The sequence below is a fragment of the Pelophylax lessonae genome, assembly GCF_965119305.1.
Source record: "Pelophylax lessonae genome assembly, chromosome: 13".
NCBI classification, from domain to species: Eukaryota; Metazoa; Chordata; class Amphibia; order Anura; family Ranidae; genus Pelophylax; species Pelophylax lessonae.
In genome coordinates this window covers 76,162,924-76,185,835 of record NC_138780.1, presented here as the reverse complement: position 1 = coordinate 76,185,835, position 22,912 = coordinate 76,162,924, and positions in this window count along the sequence as shown.

Here is a 22,912-nt window from a genome sequence, read left to right as displayed (position 1 = left end):
GCGGAAAAGGAGGCAAGGGTGGGTAGAGAGAAAATGACGGTGGAAGGGGCGAGCGGAGGAGAAAACATCCTCCCAGCGACAGCGAGGAGCTATGATGGAGCTCCTGGAGCGGAATATGACATGGAGGGTGCGAAAGAGAGGGGGGAATCGAGAGCTGCGCGGAAAAGGAGGCAAGGGTGGGTAGAGAGAAAATGACGGTGGAAGGGGCGAGCGGAGGAGAAAACATCCTCCCAGCGACAGTGAGGAGCTATGATGGAACTCCTGGAGCGGAATATGACATTGAGGGTGCGAAAGAGAGGGGGGAATCGAGAGCTGCGCGGAAAAGGAGGCAAGGGTGGGTAGAGAGAAAATGACGGTGGAAGGGGCGAGCGGAGGAGAAAACATCCTCCCAGCGACAGCGAGGAGCTATGATGGAGCTCCTGGAGCGGAATATGACATGGAGGGTGCGAAAGAGAGGGGGGAATCGAGAGCTGCGCGGAGAAGGAGGCAAGGGTGGGTAGAGAGAAAATGACGGTGGAAGGGGCGAGCGGAGGAGAAAACATCCTCCCAGCGACAGTGAGGAGCTATGATGGAACTCCTGGAGCGGAATATGACATGGAGGGTGCGAAAGAGAGGGGGGAATCGAGAGCTGCGCGGAAAAGGAGGCAAGGGTGGGTAGAGAGAAAATGACGGTGGAAGGGGCGAGCGGAGGAGAAAACATCCTCCCAGCGACAGCAAGGAGCTATGATGGAGCTCCTGGAGCGGAATATGACATGGAGGGTGCGAAAGAGAGGGGGGAATCGAGAGCTGCGCGGAAAAGGAGGCAACGGTGGGTAGAGAGAAAATGACGGTGGAAGGGGCGAGCGGAGGAGAAAACTTCCTCCCAGCGACAGTGAGGAGCTATGATGGAACTCCTGGAGCGGAATATGACATGGAGGGTGCGAAAGAGAGGGGGGAATCGAGAGCTGCGCGGAAAAGGAGGCAAGGGTGGGTAGAGAGAAAATGACGGTGGAAGGGGCGAGCGGAGGAGAAAACATCCTCCCAGCGACAGCGAGGAGCTATGATGGAACTCCTGGAGCGGAATATGACATGGAGGGTGCGAAAGAGAGGGGGGAATCGAGAGCTGCGCGGAAAAGGAGGCAAGGGTGGGTAGAGAGAAAATGACGGTGGAAGGGGCGAGCGGAGGAGAAAACATCCTCCCAGCGACAGCAAGGAGCTATGATGGAGCTCCTGGAGCGGAATATGACATGGAGGGTGCGAAAGAGAGGGGGGAATCGAGAGCTGCGCGGAGAAGGAGGCAAGGGTGGGTAGAGAGAAAATGACGGTGGAAGGGGCGAGCAGAGGAGAAAACATCCTCCCAGCGACAGCGAGGAGCTATGATGGAGCTCCTGGAGCGGAATATGACATGGAGGGTGCGAAAGAGAGGGGGGAATCGAGAGCTGCGCGGAAAAGGAGGCAAGGGTGGGTAGAGAGAAAATGACGGTGGAAGGGGCGAGCGGAGGAGAAAACTTCCTCCCAGCGACAGTGAGGAGCTATGATGGAACTCCTGGAGCGGAATATGACATGGAGGGTGCGAAAGAGAGGGGGGAATCGAGAGCTGCGCGGAAAAGGAGGCAAGGGTGGGTAGAGAGAAAATGACGGTGGAAGGGGCGAGCGGAGGAGAAAACTTCCTCCCAGCGACAGCGAGGAGCTATGATGGAACTCCTGGAGCGGAATATGACATGGAGGGTGCGAAAGAGAGGGGGGAATCGAGAGCTGCGCGGAAAAGGAGGCAAGGGTGGGTAGAGAGAAAATGACGGTGGAAGGGGCGAGCGGAGGAGAAAACATCCTCCCAGCGACAGCGAGGAGCTATGATGGAGCTCCTGGAGCGGAATATGACATGGAGGGTGCGAAAGAGAGGGGGGAATCGAGAGCTGCGCGGAAAAGGAGGCAAGGGTGGGTAGAGAGAAAATGACGGTGGAAGGGGCGAGCGGAGGAGAAAACTTCCTCCCAGCGACAGTGAGGAGCTATGATGGAACTCCTGGAGCGGAATATGACATGGAGGGTGCGAAAGAGAGGGGGGAATCGAGAGCTGCGCGGAAAAGGAGGCAAGGGTGGGTAGAGAGAAAATGACGGTGGAAGGGGCGAGCGGAGGAGAAAACATCCTCCCAGCGACAGCGAGGAGCTATGATGGAGCTCCTAGAGCGGAATATGACATGGAGGGTGCGAAAGAGAGGGGGGAATCGAGAGCTGCGCGGAAAAGGAGGCAAGGGTGGGTAGAGAGAAAATGACGGTGGAAGGGGCGAGCGGAGGAGAAAACATCCTCCCAGCGACAGCGAGGAGCTATGATGGAGCTCCTGGAGCGGAATATGACATGGAGGGTGCGAAAGAGAGGGGGGAATCGAGAGCTGCGCGGAAAAGGAGGCAAGGGTGGGTAGAGAGAAAATGACGGTGGAAGGGGCGAGCGGAGGAGAAAACATCCTCCCAGCGACAGCGAGGAGCTATGATGGAGCTCCTGGAGCGGAATATGACATGGAGGGTGCGAAAGAGAGGGGGGAATCGAGAGCTGCGCGGAAAAGGAGGAAAGGGTGGGTAGAGAGAAAATGACGGTGGAAGGGGCAAGCGGAGGAGAAAACATCCTCCCAGCGACAGCGAAGAGCTATGATGGAGCTCCTGGAGCGGAATATGACATGGAGGGTGCGAAAGAGAGGGGGGAATCGAGAGCTGCGCGGAGAAGGAGGCAAGGGTGGGTAGAGAGAAAATGACGGTGGAAGGGGCGAGCGGAGGAGAAAACATCCTCCCAGCGACAGTGAGGAGCTATGATGGAACTCCTGGAGCGGAATATGACATGGAGGGTGCGAAAGAGAGGGGGGAATCGAGAGCTGCGCGGAAAAGGAGGCAAGGGTGGGTAGAGAGAAAATGACGGTGGAAGGGGCGAGCGGAGGAGAAAACATCCTCCCAGCGACAGCGAGGAGCTATGATGGAGCTCCTGGAGCGGAATATGACATGGAGGGTGCGAAAGAGAGGGGGGAATCGAGAGCTGCGCGGAAAAGGAGGAAAGGGTGGGTAGAGAGAAAATGACGGTGGAAGGGGCGAGCGGAGGAGAAAACATCCTCCCAGCGACAGCGAGGAGCTATGATGGAGCTCCTAGAGCGGAATATGACATGGAGGGTGCGAAAGAGAGGGGGGAATCGAGAGCTGCGCGGAAAAGGAGGCAAGGGTGGGTAGAGAGAAAATGACGGTGGAAGGGGCGAGCGGAGGAGAAAACATCCTCCCAGCGACAGTGAGGAGCTATGATGGAGCTCCTGGAGCGGAATATGACATGGAGGGTGCGAAAGAGAGGGGGGAATCGAGAGCTGCGCGGAAAAGGAGGAAAGGGTGGGTAGAGAGAAAATGACGGTGGAAGGGGCGAGCGGAGGAGAAAACATCCTCCCAGCGACAGCGAAGAGCTATGATGGAGCTCCTGGAGCGGAATATGACATGGAGGGTGCGAAAGAGAGGGGGGAATCGAGAGCTGCGCGGAGAAGGAGGCAAGGGTGGGTAGAGAGAAAATGACGGTGGAAGGGGCGAGCGGAGGAGAAAACATCCTCCCAGCGACAGTGAGGAGCTATGATGGAACTCCTGGAGCGGAATATGACATGGAGGGTGCGAAAGAGAGGGGGGAATCGAGAGCTGCGCGGAAAAGGAGGCAAGGGTGGGTAGAGAGAAAATGACGGTGGAAGGGGCGAGCGGAGGAGAAAACATCCTCCCAGCGACAGCGAGGAGCTATGATGGAGCTCCTGGAGCGGAATATGACATGGAGGGTGCGAAAGAGAGGGGGGAATCGAGAGCTGCGCGGAGAAGGAGGCAAGGGTGGGTAGAGAGAAAATGACGGTGGAAGGGGCGAGCGGAGGAGAAAACATCCTCCCAGCGACAGTGAGGAGCTATGATGGAACTCCTGGAGTGGAATATGACATGGAGGGTGCGAAAGAGAGGGGGGAATCGAGAGCTGCGCGGAAAAGGAGGCAAGGGTGGGTAGAGAGAAAATGACGGTGGAAGGGGCGAGCGGAGGAGAAAACATCCTCCCAGCGACAGCAAGGAGCTATGATGGAGCTCCTGGAGCGGAATATGACATGGAGGGTGCGAAAGAGAGGGGGGAATCGAGAGCTGCGCGGAAAAGGAGGCAAGGGTGGGTAGAGAGAAAATGACAGTGGAAGAGGCGAGCGGAGGAGAAAACATCCTCCCAGCGACAGTGAGGAGCTATGATGGAACTCCTGGAGCGGAATATGACATGGAGGGTGCGAAAGAGAGGGGGGAATCGAGAGCTGCGCGGAAAAGGAGGCAAGGGTGGGTAGAGAGAAAATGATGGTGGAAGGGGCGAGCGGAGGAGAAAACATCCTCCCAGCGACAGTGAGGAGCTATGATGGAACTCCTGGAGCGGAATATGACATGGAGGGTGCGAAAGAGAGGGGGGAATCGAGAGCTGCGCGGAAAAGGAGGCAAGGGTGGGTAGAGAGAAAATGACGGTGGAAGGGGCGAGCGGAGGAGAAAACATCCTCCCAGCGACAGCAAGGAGCTATGATGGAGCTCCTGGAGTGGAATATGACATGGAGGGTGCGAAAGAGAGGGGGGAATCGAGAGCTGCGCGGAAAAGGAGGCAAGGGTGGGTAGAGAGAAAATGACGGTGGAAGGGGCGAGCGGAGGAGAAAACTTCCTCCCAGCGACAGTGAGGAGCTATGATGGAACTCCTGGAGCGGAATATGACATGGAGGGTGCGAAAGAGAGGGGGGAATTGAGAGCTGCGCGGAAAAGGAGGCAAGGGTGGGTAGAGAGAAAATGACGGTGGAAGGGGCGAGCGGAGGAGAAAACATCCTCCCAGTGACAGTGAGGAGCTATGATGGAACTCCTGGAGCGGAATATGACATTGAGGGTGCGAAAGAGAGGGGGGAATCGAGAGCTGCGCGGAAAAGGAGGCAAGGGTGGGTAGAGAGAAAATGACGGTGGAAGGGGCGAGCGGAGGAGAAAACATCCTCCCAGCGACAGCGAGGAGCTATGATGGAGCTCCTGGAGCGGAATATGACATGGAGGGTGCGAAAGAGAGGGGGGAATCGAGAGCTGCGCGGAGAAGGAGGCAAGGGTGGGTAGAGAGAAAATGACGGTGGAAGGGGCGAGCGGAGGAGAAAACATCCTCCCAGCGACAGTGAGGAGCTATGATGGAACTCCTGGAGCGGAATATGACATGGAGGGTGCGAAAGAGAGGGGGGAATCGAGAGCTGCGCGGAAAAGGAGGCAAGGGTGGGTAGAGAGAAAATGACGGTGGAAGGGGCGAGCGGAGGAGAAAACATCCTCCCAGCGACAGCAAGGAGCTATGATGGAGCTCCTGGAGCGGAATATGACATGGAGGGTGCGAAAGAGAGGGGGGAATCGAGAGCTGCGCGGAAAAGGAGGCAACGGTGGGTAGAGAGAAAATGACGGTGGAAGGGGCGAGCGGAGGAGAAAACTTCCTCCCAGCGACAGTGAGGAGCTATGATGGAACTCCTGGAGCGGAATATGACATGGAGGGTGCGAAAGAGAGGGGGGAATCGAGAGCTGCGCGGAAAAGGAGGCAAGGGTGGGTAGAGAGAAAATGACGGTGGAAGGGGCGAGCGGAGGAGAAAACATCCTCCCAGCGACAGCGAGGAGCTATGATGGAACTCCTGGAGCGGAATATGACATGGAGGGTGCGAAAGAGAGGGGGGAATCGAGAGCTGCGCGGAAAAGGAGGCAAGGGTGGGTAGAGAGAAAATGACGGTGGAAGGGGCGAGCGGAGGAGAAAACATCCTCCCAGCGACAGCAAGGAGCTATGATGGAGCTCCTGGAGCGGAATATGACATGGAGGGTGCGAAAGAGAGGGGGGAATCGAGAGCTGCGCGGAGAAGGAGGCAAGGGTGGGTAGAGAGAAAATGACGGTGGAAGGGGCGAGCAGAGGAGAAAACATCCTCCCAGCGACAGCGAGGAGCTATGATGGAGCTCCTGGAGCGGAATATGACATGGAGGGTGCGAAAGAGAGGGGGGAATCGAGAGCTGCGCGGAAAAGGAGGCAAGGGTGGGTAGAGAGAAAATGACGGTGGAAGGGGCGAGCGGAGGAGAAAACTTCCTCCCAGCGACAGTGAGGAGCTATGATGGAACTCCTGGAGCGGAATATGACATGGAGGGTGCGAAAGAGAGGGGGGAATCGAGAGCTGCGCGGAAAAGGAGGCAAGGGTGGGTAGAGAGAAAATGACGGTGGAAGGGGCGAGCGGAGGAGAAAACTTCCTCCCAGCGACAGTGAGGAGCTATGATGGAACTCCTGGAGCGGAATATGACATGGAGGGTGCGAAAGAGAGGGGGGAATCGAGAGCTGCGCGGAAAAGGAGGCAAGGGTGGGTAGAGAGAAAATGACGGTGGAAGGGGCGAGCGGAGGAGAAAACATCCTCCCAGCGACAGCGAGGAGCTATGATGGAGCTCCTGGAGCGGAATATGACATGGAGGGTGCGAAAGAGAGGGGGGAATCGAGAGCTGCGCGGAAAAGGAGGCAAGGGTGGGTAGAGAGAAAATGACGGTGGAAGGGGCGAGCGGAGGAGAAAACTTCCTCCCAGCGACAGTGAGGAGCTATGATGGAACTCCTGGAGCGGAATATGACATGGAGGGTGCGAAAGAGAGGGGGGAATCGAGAGCTGCGCGGAAAAGGAGGCAAGGGTGGGTAGAGAGAAAATGACGGTGGAAGGGGCGAGCGGAGGAGAAAACATCCTCCCAGCGACAGCGAGGAGCTATGATGGAGCTCCTAGAGCGGAATATGACATGGAGGGTGCGAAAGAGAGGGGGGAATCGAGAGCTGCGCGGAAAAGGAGGCAAGGGTGGGTAGAGAGAAAATGACGGTGGAAGGGGCGAGCGGAGGAGAAAACATCCTCCCAGCGACAGCGAGGAGCTATGATGGAGCTCCTGGAGCGGAATATGACATGGAGGGTGCGAAAGAGAGGGGGGAATCGAGAGCTGCGCGGAAAAGGAGGCAAGGGTGGGTAGAGAGAAAATGACGGTGGAAGGGGCGAGCGGAGGAGAAAACATCCTCCCAGCGACAGCGAGGAGCTATGATGGAGCTCCTGGAGCGGAATATGACATGGAGGGTGCGAAAGAGAGGGGGGAATCGAGAGCTGCGCGGAAAAGGAGGAAAGGGTGGGTAGAGAGAAAATGACGGTGGAAGGGGCAAGCGGAGGAGAAAACATCCTCCCAGCGACAGCGAAGAGCTATGATGGAGCTCCTGGAGCGGAATATGACATGGAGGGTGCGAAAGAGAGGGGGGAATCGAGAGCTGCGCGGAGAAGGAGGCAAGGGTGGGTAGAGAGAAAATGACGGTGGAAGGGGCGAGCGGAGGAGAAAACATCCTCCCAGCGACAGTGAGGAGCTATGATGGAACTCCTGGAGCGGAATATGACATGGAGGGTGCGAAAGAGAGGGGGGAATCGAGAGCTGCGCGGAAAAGGAGGCAAGGGTGGGTAGAGAGAAAATGACGGTGGAAGGGGCGAGCGGAGGAGAAAACATCCTCCCAGCGACAGCGAGGAGCTATGATGGAGCTCCTGGAGCGGAATATGACATGGAGGGTGCGAAAGAGAGGGGGGAATCGAGAGCTGCGCGGAAAAGGAGGAAAGGGTGGGTAGAGAGAAAATGACGGTGGAAGGGGCGAGCGGAGGAGAAAACATCCTCCCAGCGACAGCGAGGAGCTATGATGGAGCTCCTAGAGCGGAATATGACATGGAGGGTGCGAAAGAGAGGGGGGAATCGAGAGCTGCGCGGAAAAGGAGGCAAGGGTGGGTAGAGAGAAAATGACGGTGGAAGGGGCGAGCGGAGGAGAAAACATCCTCCCAGCGACAGTGAGGAGCTATGATGGAGCTCCTGGAGCGGAATATGACATGGAGGGTGCGAAAGAGAGGGGGGAATCGAGAGCTGCGCGGAAAAGGAGGAAAGGGTGGGTAGAGAGAAAATGACGGTGGAAGGGGCGAGCGGAGGAGAAAACATCCTCCCAGCGACAGCGAAGAGCTATGATGGAGCTCCTGGAGCGGAATATGACATGGAGGGTGCGAAAGAGAGGGGGGAATCGAGAGCTGCGCGGAGAAGGAGGCAAGGGTGGGTAGAGAGAAAATGACGGTGGAAGGGGCGAGCGGAGGAGAAAACATCCTCCCAGCGACAGTGAGGAGCTATGATGGAACTCCTGGAGCGGAATATGACATGGAGGGTGCGAAAGAGAGGGGGGAATCGAGAGCTGCGCGGAAAAGGAGGCAAGGGTGGGTAGAGAGAAAATGACGGTGGAAGGGGCGAGCGGAGGAGAAAACATCCTCCCAGCGACAGCGAGGAGCTATGATGGAGCTCCTGGAGCGGAATATGACATGGAGGGTGCGAAAGAGAGGGGGGAATCGAGAGCTGCGCGGAAAAGGAGGAAAGGGTGGGTAGAGAGAAAATGACGGTGGAAGGGGCGAGCAGAGGAGAAAACATCCTCCCAGCGACAGCGAGGAGCTATGATGGAGCTCCTGGAGCGGAATATGACATGGAGGGTGCGAAAGAGAGGGGGGAATCGAGAGCTGTGCGGAGAAGGAGGCAAGGGTGGGTAGAGAGAAAATGACGGTGGAAGGGGCGAGCGGAGGAGAAAACATCCTCCCAGCAACAGCGAGGAGCTATGATGGAGCTCCTGGAGCGGAATATGACATGGAGGGTGCGAAAGAGAGGGGGGAATCGAGAGCTGCGTGGAAAAGGAGGCAAGGGTGGGTAGAAAGAAAATGACGGTGGAAGGGGCGAGCGGAGGAGAAAACATCCTCCCAGCGACAGCGAGGAGCTATGATGGAGCTCCTGGAGCGGAATATGACATGGAGGGTGCGAAAGAGAGGGGGGAATCGAGAGCTGCGCGGAAAAGGAGGCAAGGGTGGGTAGAGAGAAAATGACGGTGGAAGGGGCGAGCGGAGGAGAAAACATCCTCCCAGCGACAGCGAAGAGCTATGATGGAGCTCCTGGAGCGGAATATGACATGGAGGGTGCGAAAGAGAGGGGGGAATCGAGAGCTGCGCGGAGAAGGAGGCAAGGGTGGGTAGAGAGAAAATGACGGTGGAAGGGGCGAGCGGAGGAGAAAACATCCTCCCAGCGACAGTGAGGAGCTATGATGGAACTCCTGGAGCGGAATATGACATGGAGGGTGCGAAAGAGAGGGGGGAATCGAGAGCTGCGCGGAAAAGGAGGCAAGGGTGGGTAGAGAGAAAATGACGGTGGAAGGGGCGAGCGGAGGAGAAAACATCCTCCCAGCGACAGCGAGGAGCTATGATGGAGCTCCTGGAGCGGAATATGACATGGAGGGTGCGCAAGAGAGGGGGGAATCGAGAGCTGCGCGGAAAAGGAGGAAAGGGTGGGTAGAGAGAAAATGACGGTGGAAGGGGCGAGCAGAGGAGAAAACATCCTCCCAGCGACAGCGAGGAGCTATGATGGAGCTCCTGGAGCGGAATATGACATGGAGGGTGCGAAAGAGAGGGGGGAATCGAGAGCTGTGCGGAGAAGGAGGCAAGGGTGGGTAGAGAGAAAATGACGGTGGAAGGGGCGAGCGGAGGAGAAAACATCCTCCCAGCAAAAGCGAGGAGCTATGATGGAGCTCCTGGAGCGGAATATGACATGGAGGGTGCGAAAGAGAGGGGGGAATCAAGAGCTGCGTGGAAAAGGAGGCAAGGGTGGGTAGAAAGAAAATGACGGTGGAAGGGGCGAGCGGAGGAGAAAACATCCTCCCAGCGACAGCGAGGAGCTATGATGGAGCTCCTGGAGCGGAATATGACATGGAGGGTGCGAGAGAGAGGGGGGAATCGAGAGCTGCGCGGAAAAGGAGGAAAGGGTGGGTAGAGAGAAAATGACGGTGGAAGGGGCGAGCAGAGGAGAAAACATCCTCCCAGCGACAGCGAGGAGCTATGATGGAGCTCCTGGAGCGGAATATGACATGGAGGGTGCGAAAGAGAGGGGGGAATCGAGAGCTGTGCGGAGAAGGAGGCAAGGGTGGGTAGAGAGAAAATGACGGTGGAAGGGGCGAGCGGAGGAGAAAACATCCTCCCAGCAACAGCGAGGAGCTATGATGGAGCTCCTGGAGCGGAATATGACATGGAGGGTGCGAAAGAGAGGGGGGAATCGAGAGCTGCGTGGAAAAGGAGGCAAGGGTGGGTAGAGAGAAAATGACGGTGGAAGGGGCGAGCGAAGGAGAAAACATCCTCCCAGCGACAGCGAGGAGCTATGATGGAGCTCCTGGAGCGGAATATGACATGGAGGGTGCGAAAGAGAGGGGGGAATCGAGAGCTGCGCGGAAAAGGAGGCAAGGGTGGGTAGAGAGAAAATGACGGTGGAAGGGGCGAGCGGAGGAGAAAACATCCTCCCAGCGACAGCGAGGAGCTATGATGGAGCTCCTGGAGCGGAATATGACATGGAGGGTGCGAAAGAGAGGGGGGAATCGAGAGCTGCGCGGAAAAGGAGGCAAGGGTGGGTAGAGAGAAAATGACGGTGGAAGGGGCGAGCGGAGGAGAAAACTTCCTCCCAGCGACAGTGAGGAGCTATGATGGAACTCCTGGAGCGGAATATGACATGGAGGGTGCGAAAGAGAGGGGGGAATCGAGAGCTGCGCGGAAAAGGAGGCAAGGGTGGGTAGAGAGAAAATGACGGTGGAAGGGGCGAGCGGAGGAGAAAACATCCTCCCAGCGACAGCGAGGAGCTATGATGGAGCTCCTGGAGCGGAATATGACATGGAGGGTGCGAAAGAGAGGGGGGAATCGAGAGCTGCGCGGAAAAGGAGGCAAGGGTGGGTAGAGAGAAAATGACGGTGGAAGGGGCGAGCGGAGGAGAAAACTTCCTCCCAGCGACAGTGAGGAGCTATGATGGAACTCCTGGAGCGGAATATGACATGGAGGGTGCGAAAGAGAGGGGGGAATCGAGAGCTGCGCGGAAAAGGAGGCAAGGGTGGGTAGAGAGAAAATGACGGTGGAAGGGGCGAGCGGAGGAGAAAACATCCTCCCAGCGACAGTGAGGAGCTATGATGGAACTCCTGGAGCGGAATATGACATGGAGGGTGCGAAAGAGAGGGGGGAATCGAGAGCTGCGTGGAAAAGGAGGCAAGGGTGGGTAGAGAGAAAATGACGGTGGAAGGGGCGAGCGGAGGAGAAAACATCCTCCCAGCGACAGCGAGGAGCTATGATGGAGCTCCTGGAGCGGAATATGACATGGAGGGTGCGAAAGAGAGGGGGGAATCGAGAGCTGCGCGGAAAAGGAGGAAAGGGTGGGTAGAGAGAAAATGACGGTGGAAGGGGCGAGCGGAGGAGAAAACATCCTCCCAGCGACAGCGAGGAGCTATGATGGAGCTCCTGGAGCGGAATATGACATGGAGGGTGCGAAAGAGAGGGGGGAATCGAGAGCTGCGCGGAAAAGGAGGCAAGGGTGGGTAGAGAGAAAATGACGGTGGAAGGGGCGAGCGGAGGAGAAAACTTCCTCCCAGCGACAGTGAGGAGCTATGATGGAACTCCTGGAGCGGAATATGACATGGAGGGTGCGAAAGAGAGGGGGGAATCGAGAGCTGCGCGGAAAAGGAGGCAAGGGTGGGTAGAGAGAAAATGACGGTGGAAGGGGCGAGCGGAGGAGAAAACATCCTCCCAGCGACAGTGAGGAGCTATGATGGAACTCCTGGAGCGGAATATGACATGGAGGGTGCGAAAGAGAGGGGGGAATCGAGAGCTGCGTGGAAAAGGAGGCAAGGGTGGGTAGAGAGAAAATGACGGTGGAAGGGGCGAGCGGAGGAGAAAACATCCTCCCAGCGACAGCGAGGAGCTATGATGGAGCTCCTGGAGCGGAATATGACATGGAGGGTGCGAAAGAGAGGGGGGAATCGAGAGCTGCGCGGAAAAGGAGGCAAGGGTGGGTAGAGAGAAAATGACGGTGGAAGGGGCGAGCGGAGGAGAAAACTTCCTCCCAGCGACAGTGAGGAGCTATGATGGAGCTCCTGGAGCGGAATATGACATGGAGGGTTCGAAAGAGAGGGGGGAATCGAGAGCTGCGCGGAGAAGGAGGCAAGGGTGGGTAGAGAGAAAATGACGGTGGAAGGGGCGAGCGGAGGAGAAAACATCCTCCCAGCGACAGCGAGGAGCTATGATGGAGCTCCTGGAGCGGAATATGACATGGAGGGTGCGAAAGAGAGGGGGGAATCGAGAGCTGCGTGGAAAAGGAGGAAAGGGTGGGTAGAGAGAAAATGACGGTGGAAGGGGCGAGCGGAGGAGAAAACATCCTCCCAGCGACAGCGAGGAGCTATGATGGAACTCCTGGAGCGGAATATGACATGGAGGGTGCGAAAGAGAGGGGGGAATCGAGAGCTGCGCGGAAAAGGAGGCAAGGGTGGGTAGAGAGAAAATGACGGTGGAAGGGGCGAGCGGAGGAGAAAACATCCTCCCAGCGACAGCAAGGAGCTATGATGGAGCTCCTGGAGCGGAATATGACATGGAGGGTGCGAAAGAGAGGGGGGAATCGAGAGCTGCGCGGAGAAGGAGGCAAGGGTGGGTAGAGAGAAAATGACGGTGGAAGGGGCGAGCGGAGGAGAAAACATCCTCCCAGCGACAGTGAGGAGCTATGATGGAACTCCTGGAGCGGAATATGACATGGAGGGTGCGAAAGAGAGGGGGGAATCGAGAGCTGCGCGGAAAAGGAGGCAAGGGTGGGTAGAGAGAAAATGACGGTGGAAGGGGCGAGCGGAGGAGAAAACATCCTCCCAGCGACAGCGAGGAGCTATGATGGAGCTCCTGGAGCGGAATATGACATGGAGGGTGCGAAAGAGAGGGGGGAATCGAGAGCTGCGCGGAGAAGGAGGCAAGGGTGGGTAGAGAGAAAATGACGGTGGAAGGGGCGAGCGGAGGAGAAAACATCCTCCCAGCAACAGTGAGGAGCTATGATGGAACTCCTGGAGCGGAATATGACATGGAGGGTGCGAAAGAGAGGGGGGAATCGAGAGCTGCGCGGAGAAGGAGGCAAGGGTGGGTAGAGAGAAAATGACGGTGGAAGGGGCGAGCGGAGGAGAAAACATCCTCCCAGCGACAGCGAGGAGCTATGATGGAGCTCCTGGAGCGGAATATGACATGGAGGGTGCGAAAGAGAGGGGGGAATCGAGAGCTGCGCGGAAAAGGAGGCAACGGTGGGTAGAGAGAAAATGACGGTGGAAGGGGCGAGCGGAGGAGAAAACATCCTCCCAGCGACAGCGATTAGCTATGATGGAGCTCCTGGAGCGGAATATGACATGGAGGGTGCGAAAGAGAGGGGGGAATCGAGAGCTGCGCGGAGAAGGAGGCAAGGGTGGGTAGAGAGAAAATGACGGTGGAAGGGGCGAGCAGAGGAGAAAACTTCCTCCCAGCGACAGTGAGGAGCTATGATGGAACTCCTGGAGCGGAATATGACATGGAGGGTGCGAAAGAGAGGGGGGAATCGAGAGCTGCGCGGAAAAGGAGGCAAGGGTGGGTAGAGAGAAAATGATGGTGGAAGGGGCGAGCGGAGGAGAAAACATCCTCCCAGCGACAGTGAGGAGCTATGATGGAACTCCTGGAGCGGAATATGACATGGAGGGTGCGAAAGAGAGGGGGGAATCGAGAGCTGCGCGGAAAAGGAGGCAAGGGTGGGTAGAGAGAAAATGACGGTGGAAGGGGCGAGCGGAGGAGAAAACATCCTCCCAGCGACAGCAAGGAGCTATGATGGAGCTCCTGGAGTGGAATATGACATGGAGGGTGCGAAAGAGAGGGGGGAATCGAGAGCTGCGCGGAAAAGGAGGCAAGGGTGGGTAGAGAGAAAATGACGGTGGAAGGGGCGAGCGGAGGAGAAAACTTCCTCCCAGCGACAGTGAGGAGCTATGATGGAACTCCTGGAGCGGAATATGACATGGAGGGTGCGAAAGAGAGGGGGGAATTGAGAGCTGCGCGGAAAAGGAGGCAAGGGTGGGTAGAGAGAAAATGACGGTGGAAGGGGCGAGCGGAGGAGAAAACATCCTCCCAGCGACAGTGAGGAGCTATGATGGAACTCCTGGAGCGGAATATGACATTGAGGGTGCGAAAGAGAGGGGGGAATCGAGAGCTGCGCGGAAAAGGAGGCAAGGGTGGGTAGAGAGAAAATGACGGTGGAAGGGGCGAGCGGAGGAGAAAACATCCTCCCAGCGACAGCGAGGAGCTATGATGGAGCTCCTGGAGCGGAATATGACATGGAGGGTGCGAAAGAGAGGGGGGAATCGAGAGCTGCGCGGAGAAGGAGGCAAGGGTGGGTAGAGAGAAAATGACGGTGGAAGGGGCGAGCGGAGGAGAAAACATCCTCCCAGCGACAGTGAGGAGCTATGATGGAACTCCTGGAGCGGAATATGACATGGAGGGTGCGAAAGAGAGGGGGGAATCGAGAGCTGCGCGGAAAAGGAGGCAAGGGTGGGTAGAGAGAAAATGACGGTGGAAGGGGCGAGCGGAGGAGAAAACATCCTCCCAGCGACAGCAAGGAGCTATGATGGAGCTCCTGGAGCGGAATATGACATGGAGGGTGCGAAAGAGAGGGGGGAATCGAGAGCTGCGCGGAAAAGGAGGCAACGGTGGGTAGAGAGAAAATGACGGTGGAAGGGGCGAGCGGAGGAGAAAACTTCCTCCCAGCGACAGTGAGGAGCTATGATGGAACTCCTGGAGCGGAATATGACATGGAGGGTGCGAAAGAGAGGGGGGAATCGAGAGCTGCGCGGAAAAGGAGGCAAGGGTGGGTAGAGAGAAAATGACGGTGGAAGGGGCGAGCGGAGGAGAAAACATCCTCCCAGCGACAGCGAGGAGCTATGATGGAGCTCCTGGAGCGGAATATGACATGGAGGGTGCGAAAGAGAGGGGGGAATCGAGAGCTGCGCGGAGAAGGAGGCAAGGGTGGGTAGAGAGAAAATGACGGTGGAAGGGGCGAGCGGAGGAGAAAACATCCTCCCAGCGACAGTGAGGAGCTATGATGGAACTCCTGGAGTGGAATATGACATGGAGGGTGCGAAAGAGAGGGGGGAATCGAGAGCTGCGCGGAAAAGGAGGCAAGGGTGGGTAGAGAGAAAATGACGGTGGAAGGGGCGAGCGGAGGAGAAAACATCCTCCCAGCGACAGCAAGGAGCTATGATGGAGCTCCTGGAGCGGAATATGACATGGAGGGTGCGAAAGAGAGGGGGGAATCGAGAGCTGCGCGGAAAAGGAGGCAAGGGTGGGTAGAGAGAAAATGACAGTGGAAGAGGCGAGCGGAGGAGAAAACATCCTCCCAGCGACAGTGAGGAGCTATGATGGAACTCCTGGAGCGGAATATGACATGGAGGGTGCGAAAGAGAGGGGGGAATCGAGAGCTGCGCGGAAAAGGAGGCAAGGGTGGGTAGAGAGAAAATGATGGTGGAAGGGGCGAGCGGAGGAGAAAACATCCTCCCAGCGACAGTGAGGAGCTATGATGGAACTCCTGGAGCGGAATATGACATGGAGGGTGCGAAAGAGAGGGGGGAATCGAGAGCTGCGCGGAAAAGGAGGCAAGGGTGGGTAGAGAGAAAATGACGGTGGAAGGGGCGAGCGGAGGAGAAAACATCCTCCCAGCGACAGCAAGGAGCTATGATGGAGCTCCTGGAGTGGAATATGACATGGAGGGTGCGAAAGAGAGGGGGGAATCGAGAGCTGCGCGGAAAAGGAGGCAAGGGTGGGTAGAGAGAAAATGACGGTGGAAGGGGCGAGCGGAGGAGAAAACTTCCTCCCAGCGACAGTGAGGAGCTATGATGGAACTCCTGGAGCGGAATATGACATGGAGGGTGCGAAAGAGAGGGGGGAATTGAGAGCTGCGCGGAAAAGGAGGCAAGGGTGGGTAGAGAGAAAATGACGGTGGAAGGGGCGAGCGGAGGAGAAAACATCCTCCCAGCGACAGTGAGGAGCTATGATGGAACTCCTGGAGCGGAATATGACATTGAGGGTGCGAAAGAGAGGGGGGAATCGAGAGCTGCGCGGAAAAGGAGGCAAGGGTGGGTAGAGAGAAAATGACGGTGGAAGGGGCGAGCGGAGGAGAAAACATCCTCCCAGCGACAGCGAGGAGCTATGATGGAGCTCCTGGAGCGGAATATGACATGGAGGGTGCGAAAGAGAGGGGGGAATCGAGAGCTGCGCGGAGAAGGAGGCAAGGGTGGGTAGAGAGAAAATGACGGTGGAAGGGGCGAGCGGAGGAGAAAACATCCTCCCAGCGACAGTGAGGAGCTATGATGGAACTCCTGGAGCGGAATATGACATGGAGGGTGCGAAAGAGAGGGGGGAATCGAGAGCTGCGCGGAAAAGGAGGCAAGGGTGGGTAGAGAGAAAATGACGGTGGAAGGGGCGAGCGGAGGAGAAAACATCCTCCCAGCGACAGCAAGGAGCTATGATGGAGCTCCTGGAGCGGAATATGACATGGAGGGTGCGAAAGAGAGGGGGGAATCGAGAGCTGCGCGGAAAAGGAGGCAACGGTGGGTAGAGAGAAAATGACGGTGGAAGGGGCGAGCGGAGGAGAAAACTTCCTCCCAGCGACAGTGAGGAGCTATGATGGAACTCCTGGAGCGGAATATGACATGGAGGGTGCGAAAGAGAGGGGGGAATCGAGAGCTGCGCGGAAAAGGAGGCAAGGGTGGGTAGAGAGAAAATGACGGTGGAAGGGGCGAGCGGAGGAGAAAACATCCTCCCAGCGACAGCGAGGAGCTATGATGGAACTCCTGGAGCGGAATATGACATGGAGGGTGCGAAAGAGAGGGGGGAATCGAGAGCTGCGCGGAAAAGGAGGCAAGGGTGGGTAGAGAGAAAATGACGGTGGAAGGGGCGAGCGGAGGAGAAAACATCCTCCCAGCGACAGCAAGGAGCTATGATGGAGCTCCTGGAGCGGAATATGACATGGAGGGTGCGAAAGAGAGGGGGGAATCGAGAGCTGCGCGGAGAAGGAGGCAAGGGTGGGTAGAGAGAAAATGACGGTGGAAGGGGCGAGCAGAGGAGAAAACATCCTCCCAGCGACAGCGAGGAGCTATGATGGAGCTCCTGGAGCGGAATATGACATGGAGGGTGCGAAAGAGAGGGGGGAATCGAGAGCTGCGCGGAAAAGGAGGCAAGGGTGGGTAGAGAGAAAATGACGGTGGAAGGGGCGAGCGGAGGAGAAAACTTCCTCCCAGCGACAGTGAGGAGCTATGATGGAACTCCTGGAGCGGAATATGACATGGAGGGTGCGAAAGAGAGGGGGGAATCGAGAGCTGCGCGGAAAAGGAGGCAAGGGTGGGTAGAGAGAAAATGACGGTGGAAGGGGCGAGCGGAGGAGAAAACTTCCTCCCAGCGACAGTGAGGAGCTATGATGGAACTCCTGGAGCGGAATATGACATGGAGGGTGCGAAAGAGAGGGGGGAATCGAGAGCTGCGCGGAAAAGGAGGCAAGGGTGGGTAGAGAGAAAATGACGGTGGAAGGGGCGAGCGGAGGAGAAAACATCCTCCCAGCGACAGCGAGGAGCTATGATGGAGCTCCTGGAGCGGAATATGACATGGAGGGTGCGAAAGAGAGGGGGGAATCGAGAGCTGCGCGGAAAAGGAGGCAAGGGTGGGTAGAGAGAAAATGACGGTGGAAGGGGCGAGCGGAGGAGAAAACTTCCTCCCAGCGACAGTGAGGAGCTATGATGGAACTCCTGGAGCGGAATATGACATGGAGGGTGCGAAAGAGAGGGGGGAATCGAGAGCTGCGCGGAAAAGGAGGCAAGGGTGGGTAGAGAGAAAATGACGGTGGAAGGGGCGAGCGGAGGAGAAAACATCCTCCCAGCGACAGCGAGGAGCTATGATGGAGCTCCTAGAGCGGAATATGACATGGAGGGTGCGAAAGAGAGGGGGGAATCGAGAGCTGCGCGGAAAAGGAGGCAAGGGTGGGTAGAGAGAAAATGACGGTGGAAGGGGCGAGCGGAGGAGAAAACATCCTCCCAGCGACAGCGAGGAGCTATGATGGAGCTCCTGGAGCGGAATATGACATGGAGGGTGCGAAAGAGAGGGGGGAATCGAGAGCTGCGCGGAAAAGGAGGAAAGGGTGGGTAGAGAGAAAATGACGGTGGAAGGGGCAAGCGGAGGAGAAAACATCCTCCCAGCGACAGCGAAGAGCTATGATGGAGCTCCTGGAGCGGAATATGACATGGAGGGTGCGAAAGAGAGGGGGGAATCGAGAGCTGCGCGGAGAAGGAGGCAAGGGTGGGTAGAGAGAAAATGACGGTGGAAGGGGCGAGCGGAGGAGAAAACATCCTCCCAGCGACAGTGAGGAGCTATGATGGAACTCCTGGAGCGGAATATGACATGGAGGGTGCGAAAGAGAGGGGGGAATCGAGAGCTGCGCGGAAAAGGAGGCAAGGGTGGGTAGAGAGAAAATGACGGTGGAAGGGGCGAGCGGAGGAGAAAACATCCTCCCAGCGACAGCGAGGAGCTATGATGGAGCTCCTGGAGCGGAATATGACATGGAGGGTGCGAAAGAGAGGGGGGAATCGAGAGCTGCGCGGAAAAGGAGGAAAGGGTGGGTAGAGAGAAAATGACGGTGGAAGGGGCGAGCGGAGGAGAAAACATCCTCCCAGCGACAGCGAGGAGCTATGATGGAGCTCCTAGAGCGGAATATGACATGGAGGGTGCGAAAGAGAGGGGGGAATCGAGAGCTGCGCGGAAAAGGAGGCAAGGGTGGGTAGAGAGAAAATGACGGTGGAAGGGGCGAGCGGAGGAGAAAACATCCTCCCAGCGACAGTGAGGAGCTATGATGGAGCTCCTGGAGCGGAATATGACATGGAGGGTGCGAAAGAGAGGGGGGAATCGAGAGCTGCGCGGAAAAGGAGGAAAGGGTGGGTAGAGAGAAAATGACGGTGGAAGGGGCGAGCGGAGGAGAAAACATCCTCCCAGCGACAGCGAAGAGCTATGATGGAGCTCCTGGAGCGGAATATGACATGGAGGGTGCGAAAGAGAGGGGGGAATCGAGAGCTGCGCGGAGAAGGAGGCAAGGGTGGGTAGAGAGAAAATGACGGTGGAAGGGGCGAGCGGAGGAGAAAACATCCTCCCAGCGACAGTGAGGAGCTATGATGGAACTCCTGGAGCGGAATATGACATGGAGGGTGCGAAAGAGAGGGGGGAATCGAGAGCTGCGCGGAAAAGGAGGCAAGGGTGGGTAGAGAGAAAATGACGGTGGAAGGGGCGAGCGGAGGAGAAAACATCCTCCCAGCGACAGCGAGGAGCTATGATGGAGCTCCTGGAGCGGAATATGACATGGAGGGTGCGAAAGAGAGGGGGGAATCGAGAGCTGCGCGGAAAAGGAGGAAAGGGTGGGTAGAGAGAAAATGACGGTGGAAGGGGCGAGCAGAGGAGAAAACATCCTCCCAGCGACAGCGAGGAGCTATGATGGAGCTCCTGGAGCGGAATATGACATGGAGGGTGCGAAAGAGAGGGGGGAATCGAGAGCTGTGCGGAGAAGGAGGCAAGGGTGGGTAGAGAGAAAATGACGGTGGAAGGGGCGAGCGGAGGAGAAAACATCCTCCCAGCAACAGCGAGGAGCTATGATGGAGCTCCTGGAGCGGAATATGACATGGAGGGTGCGAAAGAGAGGGGGGAATCGAGAGCTGCGTGGAAAAGGAGGCAAGGGTGGGTAGAAAGAAAATGACGGTGGAAGGGGCGAGCGGAGGAGAAAACATCCTCCCAGCGACAGCGAGGAGCTATGATGGAGCTCCTGGAGCGGAATATGACATGGAGGGTGCGAAAGAGAGGGGGGAATCGAGAGCTGCGCGGAAAAGGAGGCAAGGGTGGGTAGAGAGAAAATGACGGTGGAAGGGGCGAGCGGAGGAGAAAACATCCTCCCAGCGACAGCGAAGAGCTATGATGGAGCTCCTGGAGCGGAATATGACATGGAGGGTGCGAAAGAGAGGGGGGAATCGAGAGCTGCGCGGAGAAGGAGGCAAGGGTGGGTAGAGAGAAAATGACGGTGGAAGGGGCGAGCGGAGGAGAAAACATCCTCCCAGCGACAGTGAGGAGCTATGATGGAACTCCTGGAGCGGAATATGACATGGAGGGTGCGAAAGAGAGGGGGGAATCGAGAGCTGCGCGGAAAAGGAGGCAAGGGTGGGTAGAGAGAAAATGACGGTGGAAGGGGCGAGCGGAGGAGAAAACATCCTCCCAGCGACAGCGAGGAGCTATGATGGAGCTCCTGGAGCGGAATATGACATGGAGGGTGCGCAAGAGAGGGGGGAATCGAGAGCTGCGCGGAAAAGGAGGAAAGGGTGGGTAGAGAGAAAATGACGGTGGAAGGGGCGAGCAGAGGAGAAAACATCCTCCCAGCGACAGCGAGGAGCTATGATGGAGCTCCTGGAGCGGAATATGACATGGAGGGTGCGAAAGAGAGGGGGGAATCGAGAGCTGTGCGGAGAAGGAGGCAAGGGTGGGTAGAGAGAAAATGACGGTGGAAGGGGCGAGCGGAGGAGAAAACATCCTCCCAGCAAAAGCGAGGAGCTATGATGGAGCTCCTGGAGCGGAATATGACATGGAGGGTGCGAAAGAGAGGGGGGAATCAAGAGCTGCGTGGAAAAGGAGGCAAGGGTGGGTAGAAAGAAAATGACGGTGGAAGGGGCGAGCGGAGGAGAAAACATCCTCCCAGCGACAGCGAGGAGCTATGATGGAGCTCCTGGAGCGGAATATGACATGGAGGGTGTGAAAGAGAGGGGGGAATCGAGAGCTGCGCGGAAAAGGAGGCAAGGGTGGGTAGAGAGAAAATGACGGTGGAAGGGGCGAGCGGAGGAGAAAACATCCTCCCAGCGACAGCGAGGAGCTATGATGGAGCTCCTGGAGCGGAATATGACATGGAGGGTGCGAAAGAGAGGGGGGAATCGAGAGCTGCGCGGAAAAGGAGGCAAGGGTGGGTAGAGAGAAAATGACGGTGGAAGGGGCGAGCGGAGGAGAAAACTTCCTCCCAGCGACAGTGAGGAGCTATGATGGAACTCCTGGAGCGGAATATGACATGGAGGGTGCGAAAGAGAGGGGGGAATCGAGAGCTGCGCGGAAAAGGAGGCAAGGGTGGGTAGAGAGAAAATGACGGTGGAAGGGGCGAGCGGAGGAGAAAACATCCTCCCAGCGACAGCGAGGAGCTATGATGGAGCTCCTGGAGCGGAATATGACATGGAGGGTGCGAAAGAGAGGGGGGAATCGAGAGCTGCGCGGAAAAGGAGGCAAGGGTGGGTAGAGAGAAAATGACGGTGGAAGGGGCGAGCGGAGGAGAAAACTTCCTCCCAGCGACAGTGAGGAGCTATGATGGAACTCCTGGAGCGGAATATGACATGGAGGGTGCGAAAGAGAGGGGGGAATCGAGAGCTGCGCGGAAAAGGAGGCAAGGGTGGGTAGAGAGAAAATGACGGTGGAAGGGGCGAGCGGAGGAGAAAACATCCTCCCAGCGACAGTGAGGAGCTATGATGGAACTCCTGGAGCGGAATATGACATGGAGGGTGCGAAAGAGAGGGGGGAATCGAGAGCTGCGTGGAAAAGGAGGCAAGGGTGGGTAGAGAGAAAATGACGGTGGAAGGGGCGAGCGGAGGAGAAAACATCCTCCCAGCGACAGCGAGGAGCTATGATGGAGCTCCTGGAGCGGAATATGACATGGAGGGTGCGAAAGAGAGGGGGGAATCGAGAGCTGCGCGGAAAAGGAGGAAAGGGTGGGTAGAGAGAAAATGACGGTGGAAGGGGCGAGCGGAGGAGAAAACATCCTCCCAGCGACAGCGAGGAGCTATGATGGAGCTCCTGGAGCGGAATATGACATGGAGGGTGCGAAAGAGAGGGGGGAATCGAGAGCTGCGCGGAAAAGGAGGCAAGGGTGGGTAGAGAGAAAATGACGGTGGAAGGGGCGAGCGGAGGAGAAAACTTCCTCCCAGCGACAGTGAGGAGCTATGATGGAACTCCTGGAGCGGAATATGACATGGAGGGTGCGAAAGAGAGGGGGGAATCGAGAGCTGCGCGGAAAAGGAGGCAAGGGTGGGTAGAGAGAAAATGACGGTGGAAGGGGCGAGCGGAGGAGAAAACATCCTCCCAGCGACAGTGAGGAGCTATGATGGAACTCCTGGAGCGGAATATGACATGGAGGGTGCGAAAGAGAGGGGGGAATCGAGAGCTGCGTGGAAAAGGAGGCAAGGGTGGGTAGAGAGAAAATGACGGTGGAAGGGGCGAGCGGAGGAGAAAACATCCTCCCAGCGACAGCGAGGAGCTATGATGGAGCTCCTGGAGCGGAATATGACATGGAGGGTGCGAAAGAGAGGGGGGAATCGAGAGCTGCGCGGAAAAGGAGGCAAGGGTGGGTAGAGAGAAAATGACGGTGGAAGGGGCGAGCGGAGGAGAAAACTTCCTCCCAGCGACAGTGAGGAGCTATGATGGAGCTCCTGGAGCGGAATATGACATGGAGGGTTCGAAAGAGAGGGGGGAATCGAGAGCTGCGCGGAGAAGGAGGCAAGGGTGGGTAGAGAGAAAATGACGGTGGAAGGGGCGAGCGGAGGAGAAAACATCCTCCCAGCGACAGCGAGGAGCTATGATGGAGCTCCTGGAGCGGAATATGACATGGAGGGTGCGAAAGAGAGGGGGGAATCGAGAGCTGCGTGGAAAAGGAGGAAAGGGTGGGTAGAGAGAAAATGACGGTGGAAGGGGCGAGCGGAGGAGAAAACATCCTCCCAGCGACAGCGAGGAGCTATGATGGAACTCCTGGAGCGGAATATGACATGGAGGGTGCGAAAGAGAGGGGGGAATCGAGAGCTGCGCGGAAAAGGAGGCAAGGGTGGGTAGAGAGAAAATGACGGTGGAAGGGGCGAGCGGAGGAGAAAACATCCTCCCAGCGACAGCAAGGAGCTATGATGGAGCTCCTGGAGCGGAATATGACATGGAGGGTGCGAAAGAGAGGGGGGAATCGAGAGCTGCGC